We start from the raw sequence: 13,224 nt of genomic DNA on the forward strand, positions 1-13,224 counted from the left end.
GGACCAACAGGTAAGGCCACATGGAACCATGGAGACTTTGTGATACTGTGGAGCTTTTTCAAACCAAGGAGACAATTTTGACATGATGGAAGATGATTGAATTCACAGGTAAGGCCACATAGAGCCAAAGAGTCATTGTGAGACGAATGAAGCAGGTATTCCCTTGTGACACGAGAGAACCGCACGGAACCAATGGGCCACGTTGACACTGTGGAGCTTTTTCAGACCAAGGAGACCATTGTGACATGATGGAAGATGACTGAACTTACAGGTAAGGCCACATGCTTTTTGAGGCCAAAGTCCCTATTATGGCATAACGAAAGATGATTGAACCAACAGGAAATGCCTCATGGATCCAAGGCGACATTGTGACTCGAAGAAAGCAAGGATTCCATTGCGGAGGAACAGAACGACATGGGACCAAGGGGCTACAGCAATCAACCAAGGAAACCTTTGTGACATGATGGAAGATGATTAAACCAACTTGTCAGGTCACATAGAGCCAAGGAGCCATTGTAACACGAAGAAAGCAAGGATTCCATTGTGGAGAAAGAGAACCTCATGGAACCAAGGGGCCACTTTGACAGAGTGGAGCTTTTTCAGACCAAGGAAACCTTTGTGACATGATGGAAGATGATTGAACCAACAGGTAAGGCCACATGGAGCCATGGAGACTTTGTGATACTGTGGAGCTTTTTCAAACCAAGGAGACAATTTTGACATGATGGAAGATGATTGAATTCACTGGTAAGGCCACATAGAGCAAAGGAGCCATTGTGACACGAATGAAGCAGGTATTCCCTTGTGGCACGAGAGAACTGCACGGAACCAATGGGCCACTTTGACACTGTGGAGCTTTTTCAGACCAAGGAGACCATTGTGACATGATGGAAGATTATTGAACCAACAGGTAAGGCCTCGTGGAATCAAGGAGCCATTGTGACACCAAGAAAGCAAGGATTACATTGTGCCACGACGGAACCGCATGGAACCTTGTGTCCACTGTGACACAGTGAAGCTTTTTTAACCGAGGAGACCATTGTGGCATGATGGAAGCTGATTGATTTCACAGGTAAGGCCACATGGAGCCAAGGAGCCATTGTGACACGAAGGAAGCAAGTATTCCCATGTGACACGAGAGAACCACTTGAAACCAATGGGCCATTTTGACACGGTGGAGCTTTTTATGCCAAGGAGACCATTGAGACGTGATGGAAGATGATTGAACCAAAGGAAAAGCACACATGGAACCAAGCAGCCAATGTGACTGAGTGAAGAAGTTTTAAACCAAGAATACCATTGTGACATGATGGAAGACGATTGAACCCAGAGGTAAGACCACATGGAACCAAGGAGCCATTGTGACACGAAGGAAGCAAGTATTCCCTTGTGACACGAGGGAACCACAGGGAAGCAAAAGGCCACTTTGAAATGGTGGAGCTTTTTCAGACCAAGGAAACCATTCTGACATGATGGAAGCTGACTGACTTCACAGGAAAGGCCACATGGGGCCAAGGAGCCATTGTGACATGAAGGAAGCAAGTATTCCCTTGTGACACGAGGGAACCACAGGGAAGCAAAAGGCCACTTTGAAATGGTGGAGCTTTTTCAGACCAAGGAAACCATTGTGACATGATGGAAGCTGACTGACTTCACAGGAAAGGCCACATGGGGCCAAGGAGCCATTGTGACACGAAGGAAGCAAGTATTCCCTTGTGACACGAGGGAACCACAGGGAAGCAAAAGGCCACTTTGAAACGGTGGAGCTTTTTCAGACCAAGGAAACCATTCTGACATGATGGAAGCTGACTGACTTCACAGGAAAGGCCACATGGGGCCAAGGAGCCATTGTGAGACAAAGGAAGCAAGTATTCCCTTGTGACACGAGAGAACCGCACGGAACCAATGGGCCACTTTGACACTGTGGAGATTTTTCAAACCAAGGAGATAATTTTGACATGATGGAAGATGATTGAATTCACAGGTAAGGCCACATAGAGCCAAGGAGCCATTGTGACACGAAAGAAGCAAGTATTCCCATGCGACACGAGAGAACCGCACGGAACCAATGGGCCACTTTGACACGGTGGAGCTTTTTCAGACCAAGGAGACCATTGAGACGTGATGGAAGATGACTGAACTCACAGGTAAGGCCACATGCTTTTTGAAGCCAGGGGCACCATTTTGGCATAATGAAAGATGATTGGACCAACAGGTAATGCCTCATGGATCCAAGGCGACATTGTGACTCGAAGAAAGCAAGGATTCCATTGCAGAGTAACAGAACGACATGGGACCAAGGGGCTACGGCAATAAACCAAGGGAACCTTTGTGACATGATGGAAGCTGACTGACTTCACAGGAAAGGCCCCATGGGGCCAAGGAGCCATTGTGAGACGAATGAAGCAAGTATTCCCTTTTGAAACGAGAGAACCCCATTGAACCAATAGTCCTCTTTGACACGGTGGAGCTTTCTCAGACCAAGGAGGCCATTGTGACATGATGGAAGATGATTGAACCCAGAGGTAAGGCCACATGGAGCCAAGGAGAAATTGAGGCTTAGCAAAGCTTTTTCAAATCAAGGAGACCATTGTGACCAGATGGAAGATGATTGAATCCATGGGAAAGGCCCCATGGAACAAAGGAGCCACTTTGACACAGTGAAGCTTTTTCAAACCAAGGAGACCATTGTGACACGCTGGAAGATGAGGGAACCAACAGGTAAGGCTGCATGGAAACAAAGAGCCATTGTGACACAGTGGAGCTTTTTCAAACCAAGGAGATAATTTTGACATGATGGAAGATGATTGAATTCACAGGTAAGGCCACATAGATCCAAGGAGCCATTGTGAGACGAATGAAGCAGGTATTCCCTTGTGGCACGAGAGAACCGCACGGAACCAATGGGCCACTTTGACACGGTGGAGCTTTTTCAGACCAAGGAGACCATTGTGACGTGATGGAAGATGATTGAACTAACAGGTAAGGCCACATGCTTTTTTACGCCAAGGTCCCAATTATGGCATAACGAAAGATGATTGAACCAACAGGTAATGCCTCATGGATCCAAGGCGACATTGTGACTCGAAGAAAGCAAGGATTCCATTGCGGAGGAACAGAACGACATGGGACCAAGGGGCTACAGCAATCAACCAAGGAAACCATTGTGACATGATGGAAGATGATTAAACCAACTTGTCAGGTCGCATAGAGCCAAGGAGCCATTGTAACACGAAGAAAGCAAGGATTCCATTGTGGAGAAAGAGAACCTCATGGAACCAAGGGGCCACTTTGACAGAGTGGAGCTTTTTCAAATCAAGGAGACCATTGTGACACGCTGGAAGATGAGGGAACCAACAGGTAAGGCCTCATGGAGCCATGGAGACTTTGTGATACTGTGGAGCTTTTTCAAACCAAGGAGATAATTTTGACATGATGGAAGATGATTGAATTCACAGGTAAGGCCACATAGAGCCAAGGAGCCATTGTGAGACGAATGAAGCAGGTATTCCCTTGTGGCACGAGAGAACCGCACGGAACCAATGGGCCACTTTGACACGGTGGAGCTTTTTCAGACCAAGGAGACCATTGTGACATGATGGAAGATGAGTGAACCAACAGGTAAGGCCGCGTGGAATCAAGGAGCCATTGTGACACCAAGAAAGCAAGGATTACATTGTGCCACGATAGAACCGCATGGAACCTTGTGTCCACTGTGACACAGGGAAGCTTTTTTAAACCGAGGAGACCATTGTGGCATGATGGAAGCTGATTGAATTTCACAGGTAAGGCCACATGGAGCCAAGGAGCCATTGTGACACAAAGGAAGCAAGTATTCCCATGCGACACGAGAGAACCACATGGAACCAATGGGCCATTTTGACACTGTGGAGCTTTTCAAACCAAGGAGACCATTGAGACGTGATGGAAGATGATTGAACCAAAGGAAAAGGACACATGGAGCCAAGCAGCCAATGTGACTGAGTGAAGAAGTTTTAAACCAAGAATACCATTGTGACATGATGGAAGACGATTGAACCCAGAGGTAAGACCACATGGAGCCGAGGAGCCATTGTGACACGAAGGAAGCAAGTATTCCCTTGTGACAGGCGGGAACCACAAGGAAGCAAAAGGCCACTTTGAAACGGTGGAGCTTTTTCAGACCAAGGAAACCATTGTGACATGATGGAAGCTGACTGACTTCACAGGAAAGGCCACATGGGGCCAAAGAGGCATTGTGAGATGAAGGAAGCAAGTATTCCCTTGTGACACGAGAGAACCGCACGGAACCAATGGGCCACTTTGACACTCTGGAGCTTTTTCAGACCAAGGAGACCATTGTGACATGACGGAAGATGACTGAACTCACAGGTAAGGCCACATGCTTTTTGAGGCCAAGGTCCCTATTATGGCATAACGAAAGATGATTGAACCAACAGGAAATGCCTCATGGATCCAAGGCGACATTGTGACTCGAAGAAAGCAAGGATTCCATTGCGGAGGAACAGAACGACATGGGACCAAGGGGCTACAGCAATCAACCAAGGAAACCTTTGTGACATGATGGAAGATGATTAAACCAACTTGTCAGGTCACATAGAGCCAAGGAGCCATTGTAACACGAAGAAAGCAAGGATTCCATTGTGGAGAAAGAGAACCTCATGGAACCAAGGGGCCACTTTGACAGAGTGGAGCTTTTTCAGACCAAGGAAACCTTCGTGACATGATGGAAGATGATTGGACCAACAGGTAAGGCCACATGGAACCATGGAGACTTTGTGATACTGTGGAGCTTTTTCAAACCAAGGAGACAATTTTGACATGATGGAAGATGATTGAATTCACAGGTAAGGCCACATAGAGCCAAAGAGTCATTGTGAGACGAATGAAGCAGGTATTCCCTTGTGACACGAGAGAACCGCACGGAACCAATGGGCCACGTTGACACTGTGGAGCTTTTTCAGACCAAGGAGACCATTGTGACATGATGGAAGATGACTGAACTTACAGGTAAGGCCACATGCTTTTTGAGGCCAAAGTCCCTATTATGGCATAACGAAAGATGATTGAACCAACAGGAAATGCCTCATGGATCCAAGGCGACATTGTGACTCGAAGAAAGCAAGGATTCCATTGCGGAGGAACAGAACGACATGGGACCAAGGGGCTACAGCAATCAACCAAGGAAACCTTTGTGACATGATGGAAGATGATTAAACCAACTTGTCAGGTCACATAGAGCCAAGGAGCCATTGTAACACGAAGAAAGCAAGGATTCCATTGTGGAGAAAGAGAACCTCATGGAACCAAGGGGCCACTTTGACAGAGTGGAGCTTTTTCAGACCAAGGAAACCTTTGTGACATGATGGAAGATGATTGAACCAACAGGTAAGGCCACATGGAGCCATGGAGACTTTGTGATACTGTGGAGCTTTTTCAAACCAAGGAGACAATTTTGACATGATGGAAGATGATTGAATTCACTGGTAAGGCCACATAGAGCAAAGGAGCCATTGTGACACGAATGAAGCAGGTATTCCCTTGTGGCACGAGAGAACTGCACGGAACCAATGGGCCACTTTGACACTGTGGAGCTTTTTCAGACCAAGGAGACCATTGTGACATGATGGAAGATTATTGAACCAACAGGTAAGGCCTCGTGGAATCAAGGAGCCATTGTGACACCAAGAAAGCAAGGATTACATTGTGCCACGACGGAACCGCATGGAACCTTGTGTCCACTGTGACACAGTGAAGCTTTTTTAAACCGAGGAGACCATTGTGGCATGATGGAAGCTGATTGATTTCACAGGTAAGGCCACATGGAGCCAAGGAGCCATTGTGACACGAAGGAAGCAAGTATTCCCATGTGACACGAGAGAACCACTTGAAACCAATGGGCCATTTTGACACGGTGGAGCTTTTTATGCCAAGGAGACCATTGAGACGTGATGGAAGATGATTGAACCAAAGGAAAAGGACACATGGAACCAAGCAGCCAATGTGACTGAGTGAAGAAGTTTTAAACCAAGAATACCATTGTGACATGATGGAAGACGATTGAACCCAGAGGTAAGACCACATGGAACCAAGGAGCCATTGTGACACGAAGGAAGCAAGTATTCCCTTGTGACACGAGGGAACCACAGGGAAGCAAAAGGCCACTTTGAAATGGTGGAGCTTTTTCAGACCAAGGAAACCATTCTGACATGATGGAAGCTGACTGACTTCACAGGAAAGGCCACATGGGGCCAAGGAGCCATTGTGACATGAAGGAAGCAAGTATTCCCTTGTGACACGAGGGAACCACAGGGAAGCAAAAGGCCACTTTGAAATGGTGGAGCTTTTTCAGACCAAGGAAACCATTGTGACATGATGGAAGCTGACTGACTTCACAGGAAAGGCCACATGGGGCCAAGGAGCCATTGTGACACGAAGGAAGCAAGTATTCCCTTGTGACACGAGGGAACCACAGGGAAGCAAAAGGCCACTTTGAAACGGTGGAGCTTTTTCAGACCAAGGAAACCATTCTGACATGATGGAAGCTGACTGACTTCACAGGAAAGGCCACATGGGGCCAAGGAGCCATTGTGAGACAAAGGAAGCAAGTATTCCCTTGTGACACGAGAGAACCGCACGGAACCAATGGGCCACTTTGACACTGTGGAGCTTTTTCAGACCAAAGAGACCATTGTGACATGATGGAAGATGATTGAACTAACAGGTAAGGCCACATGCTTTTGACGCTAAGGTCCCAATTATGGCATAATGAAAGATGATTGGACCAACAGGTAATGCCTCATGGATCCAAGGCGACATTGTGACTCGAAGAAAGCAAGGATTCCATTGCGGAGTAACAGAACGACATGGGACAGGGGCTACAGCAATCAACCAAGGAAACCTTTGTGACATGATGGAAGATGATTAAACCAACTTGTCAGGTCGCATAGAGCCAAGGAGCCATTGTAACACGAAGAAAGCAAGGATTCCATTGTGGAGAAAGAGAACCTCATGGAAACAAGGGGCCACTTTGACACAGTGAAGCTTTTTCAGACCAAGGAAACCTTTGTGACATGATGGAAGATGATTGAACCAACAGGTAAGGCCACATGGAGCCATGGAGCCATTGTGACACAGTGGAGCTTTTTCAGACCAAGGAGTCCATTGTGACATGATGGAAGATGACTGAACTAACAGGTAAGGCCACATGCCTTTTGAAGCAAGGGGCACCATTTTGGCATAATGAAAGACGATTGAACGAACAGGTAATGCCTCATGTATCCAAGGCGGCATTGTGACTCGAAGAAATCAAGGATTCCATTGCGGAGTAACAGAACGACATGGGACCAAGGGGCTACAGCAATCAACCAAGGAAACCTTTGTGACATGATGGAAGATAATTGAACCAACTTGTCAGGTCGCATAGAGCCAAGGAGCCATTTTAACACGAAGAAAGCAAGGATTCCATTGTGGAGAAAGAGAACCTCATGGAACCAAGGGGCCACTTTGACAGAGTGGAGCTTTTTCAGACCAAGGAAACCTTTGTGACATGATAGAAGATGATTGAACCAACAGGTAAGGCCACATGGAGCCAAGGAGCCATTGTGACACAGTGGAGATTTTTCAAACCAAGGAGATAATTTTGACATGATGGAAGATGATTGAATTCACAGGTAAGGCCACATAGAGCCAAAGAGCCATTTTGAGACAAAGGAAGCAAGTATTCCCTTGTGGCACGAGAGAACCACACGGAACCAATGGGCCACTTTGACACTGTGGAGCTTTTTCAGACCAAGGAGACCATTGTGACATGATGGAAGATGACTGAACTAACAGGTAAGGCCACATGCTTTTTGAAGCAAGGGGCACCATTTTGGCATAAGGAAAGATGATTGTACCAACAGGTAATGCCTCATGGATCCAAGGTGACATTGTGACTCGAAGAAAGCAAGGATTCCATTGCGGAGTAACAGAACGACATGGGACCAAGGGGCTACAGCAATAAACCAAGGGAACCTTTGTGACATGATGAAAGATGATTAAACCAACTTGTCAGGTCGCATAGAGCCAAGGAGCCATTGTAACACGAAGAAAGCCAGGATTCCATTGTGGAGAAAGAGAACCTCATGGAACCAAGGGGCCACTTTGACAGAGTGGAGCTTTTTCAGACCAAGGAAACCTTTGTGACATGATGGAAGATGATTGAACCAACAGGTAAGGCCACATGGAGCCATGGAGACTTTGTGATACTGTGGAGCTTTTTCAAACCAAGGAGACAATTTTGACATGATGGAAGATGATTGAATTCACTGGTAAGGCCACATAGAGCAAAGGAGCCATTGTGACACGAATGAAGCAGGTATTCCCTTGTGGCACGAGAGAACTGCACGGAACCAATGGGCCACTTTGACACTGTGGAGCTTTTTCAGACCAAGGAGACCATTGTGACATGATGGAAGATTATTGAACCAACAGGTAAGGCCTCGTGGAATCAAGGAGCCATTGTGACACCAAGAAAGCAAGGATTACATTGTGCCACGACGGAACCGCATGGAACCTTGTGTCCACTGTGACACAGTGAAGCTTTTTTAAACCGAGGAGACCATTGTGGCATGATGGAAGCTGATTGATTTCACAGGTAAGGCCACATGGAGCCAAGGAGCCATTGTGACACGAAGGAAGCAAGTATTCCCATGTGACACGAGAGAACCACTTGAAACCAATGGGCCATTTTGACACGGTGGAGCTTTTTATGCCAAGGAGACCATTGAGACGTGATGGAAGATGATTGAACCAAAGGAAAAGCACACATGGAACCAAGCAGCCAATGTGACTGAGTGAAGAAGTTTTAAACCAAGAATACCATTGTGACATGATGGAAGACGATTGAACCCAGAGGTAAGACCACATGGAACCAAGGAGCCATTGTGACACGAAGGAAGCAAGTATTCCCTTGTGACACGAGGGAACCACAGGGAAGCAAAAGGCCACTTTGAAATGGTGGAGCTTTTTCAGACCAAGGAAACCATTCTGACATGATGGAAGCTGACTGACTTCACAGGAAAGGCCACATGGGGCCAAGGAGCCATTGTGACATGAAGGAAGCAAGTATTCCCTTGTGACACGAGGGAACCACAGGGAAAAAAAGGCCACTTTGAAATGGTGGAGCTTTTTCAGACCAAGGAAACCATTCTGACATGATGGAAGCTGACTGACTTCACAGAAAAGGCCACATGGGGCCAAGGAGCCATTGTGACACGAAGGAAGCAAGTATTCCCTTGTGACACGAGGGAACCACAGGGAAGCAAAAGGCCACTTTGAAACGGTGGAGCTTTTTCAGACCAAGGAAACCATTCTGACATGATGGAAGCTGACTGACTTCACAGGAAAGGCCACATGGGGCCAAGGAGCCATTGTGAGACAAAGGAAGCAAGTATTCCCTTGTGACACGAGAGAACCGCACGGAACCAATGGGCCACTTTGACACTGTGGAGCTTTTTCAGACCAAAGAGACCATTGTGACATGATGGAAGATGATTGAACTAACAGGTAAGGCCACATGCTTTTGACGCTAAGGTCCCAATTATGGCATAATGAAAGATGATTGGACCAACAGGTAATGCCTCATGGATCCAAGGCGACATTGTGACTCGAAGAAAGCAAGGATTCCATTGCGGAGTAACAGAACGACATGGGACCAAGGGGCTACAGCAATCAACCAAGGAAACCTTTGTGACATGATGGAAGATGATTAAACCAACTTGTCAGGTCACATAGAGCCAAGGAGCCATTGTAACACGAAGAAAGCAAGGATTCCATTGTGGAGAAAGAGAACCTCATGGAACCAAGGGGCCACTTTGACAGAGTGGAGCTTTTTCAGACCAAGGAAACTTTGTGACATGATGGAAGATGATTGGACCAACAAGTAAGGCCTCATGGAGCCATGGAGACTTTGTGATACTGTGGAGCTTTTGCAAACCAAGGAGATAATTTTGACATGATGGAAGATGATTGAATTCACAGGTAAGGCCACATAGAGCCAAGGAGCCATTGTGAGACGAATGAAGCAGGTATTCCCTTGTGGCACGAGAGAACCGCACGGAACCAATGGGCCACTTTGACACGGTGGAGCTTTTTCAGACCAAGGAGACCATTGTGACATGATGGAAGATGAGTGAACCAACAGGTAAGGCCGCGTGGAATCAAGGAGCCATTGTGACACCAAGAAAGCAAGGATTACATTGTGCCACGATAGAACCGCATGGAACCTTGTGTCCACTGTGACACAGGGAAGCTTTTTTAAACCGAGGAGACCATTGTGGCATGATGGAAGCTGATTGAATTTCACAGGTAAGGCCACATGGAGCCAAGGAGCCATTGGACACGAAGGAAGCAAGTATTCCCATGCGACACGAGAGAACCACATGGAACCAATGGGCCATTTTGACACTGTGGAGCTTTTTCAGACCAAGGAGACCACTGAGACGTGATGGAAGATGATTGAACCAAAGGAAAAGGACACATGGAGCCAAGCAGCCAATGTGACTGAGTGAAGAAGTTTTAAACCAAGAATACCATTGTGACATGATGGAAGACGATTGAACCCAGAGGTAAGACCACATGGAGCCGAGGAGCCATTGTGACACGAAGGAAGCAAGTATTCCCTTCTGACAGGCGGGAACCACAGGGAAGCAAAAGGCCACTTTGAAACGGTGGAGCTTTTTCAGACCAAGGAAACCATTGTGACATGATGGAAGCTGACTGACTTCACAGGAAAGGCCACATGGGGCCAAAGAGGCATTGTGAGACGAAGGAAGCAAGTATTCCCTTGTGACACGAGAGAACCGCATGGAACCAATGGGCCACTTTGACACTGTGGAGCTTTTTCAGACCAAGGAGACCATTGTGACATGATGGAAGATGACTGAACTAACAGGTTAGGCCACATGCTTTTTGAAGCAAGGGGCACCATTTTGGCATAATGAAAGATGATTGAACCAACAGGTAATGCCTCATGGATCCAAGGCGACATTGTGACTCGAAGAAAGCAAGGATTCCATTGCCGAGTAACAGAACGACATGGGACCAAGGGGCTACGGCAATAAACCAAGGGAACCTTTGTGACATGATGGAAGCTGACTGACTTCACAGGAAAGGCCCCATGGGGCCAAGGAGCCATTGTGAGACGAATGAAGCAAGTATTCCCTTTTGAAACGAGAGAACCCCATTGAACCAATAGTCCTCTTTGACACGGTGGAGCTTTCTCAGACCAAGGAGGCCATTGTGACATGATGGAAGATGATTGAACCCAGAGGTAAGGCCACATGGAGCCAAGGAGAAATTGAGGCTTAGCAAAGCTTTTTCAAATCAAGGAGACCATTGTGACCAGATGGAAGATGATTGAATCCATGGGAAAGGCCCCATGGAACAAAGGAGCCACTTTGACACAGTGAAGCTTTTTCAAACCAAGGAGACCATTGTGACACGATGGAAGATGAGGGAACCAACAGGTAAGGCTGCATGGAGACAAAGAGCCATTGTGACACAGTGGAGCTTTTTCAAACCAAGGAGATAATTTTGACATGATGGAAGATGATTGAATTCACAGGTAAGGCCACATAGAGCCAAGGAGCCATTGTGAGACAAAGGAAGCAAGTATTCCCTTGTGGCACGAGAGAACCGCACGGAACCAATGGGCCACTTTGACACTGTGAAGCTTTTTCAGACCAAGGAAACCTTTGTGACATGATGGAAGATGATTGGACCAACAGGTAAGGCCTCATGGAGCCATGGAGACTTTGTGATACTGTGGAGCTTTTGCAAACCAAGGAGACAATTTTGACATGATGGAAGATGATTGAATTCACAGGTAAGGCCACATAGAGCCAAGGAGCCATTGTGAGACGAATGAAGCAGGTATTCCCTTGTGGCACGAGAGAACCGCACGGAACCAATGGGCCACTGGCAGAGTGGAGCTTTTTCAGACCAAGGAGACCATTGTGACATGATGGAAGATGATTGAACCAACAGGTAAAGCCGCGTGGAATCAAGGAGCCATTGTGACACCAAGAAAGCAAGGATTACATTGTGCCATGACGGAACCGCATGGAACCTTGTGTCCACTGTGACACAGGGAAACTTTTTTAAACCGAGGAGACCATTGTGGCATGATGGAAGCTGATTGAATTTCACAGGTAAGGCCACATGGAGCCAAGGAGCCATTGTGACACGAAGGAAGCAAGTATTCCCATGCGACACGAAAGAACCACATGGAACCAATGGGCCATTTTGACAGAGTGGAGCTTTTTCAGACCAAGGAGACCATTGAGACGTGATGGAAGATGATTGAACCAAAGGAAAAGGACACATGGAGCCAAGCAGCCAATGTGACTGAGTGAAGAAGTTTTAAACCAAGAATACCATTGTGACATGATGGAAGACAATTGAACCCAGAGGTAAGACCACATGGAGCCGAGGAGCCATTATGACACGAAGGAAGCAAGTATTCCCCCATGACACGACAGAACCGCACGGAACCAATGGGCCACTTTGACACGGTGGAGCTTTTTCAGACCAAGGAGACCATTGTGACATGATGGAAGATGAGTGAACCAACAGGTAAGGCTGCGTGGAATCAAGGAGCCATTGTGACACCAAGAATGCAAGGATTACATTGTGCCACGATAGAATCGCATGGAACCTTGTGTCCACTGTGACACAGGGAAGCTTTTTTAAACCGAGGAGACCATTGTGGCATGATGGAAGCTGATTGAATTTCACAGGTAAGGCCACATGGAGCCAAGGAGCCATTGGACACAAAGGAAGCAAGTATTCCCATGCGACAAGAGAGAACCACATGGAACCAATGGGCCATTTTGACACGGTGGAGCTTTTTCAGACCAAGGAGACCATTGAGACGTGATGGAAAATGATTGAACCAAAGGAAAAGGACACATGGAGCCAAGCAGCCAATGTGACTGTGTGAAGAAGTTTTAAACCAAGAATACCATTGTGACATGATGGAAGACAAGTGAACCCAGAGGTAAGACCACATGGAGCCGAGGAGCCATTGTGAAACGAAGGAAGCAAGTATTCCCTTGTGGCAGGCGGGAACCACAGGGAAGCAAAAGGCCACTTTGAAACGGTGGAGCTTTTTCAGACCAAGGAAACCATTGTGACATGATGGAAGCTGACTGACTTCACAGGAAAGGCCACATGGGGCCA

The sequence above is a fragment of the Anomalospiza imberbis genome, chromosome 16, assembly GCF_031753505.1.
Source record: "Anomalospiza imberbis isolate Cuckoo-Finch-1a 21T00152 chromosome 16, ASM3175350v1, whole genome shotgun sequence".
In the NCBI taxonomy this organism is placed as follows: Eukaryota; Metazoa; Chordata; class Aves; order Passeriformes; family Viduidae; genus Anomalospiza; species Anomalospiza imberbis.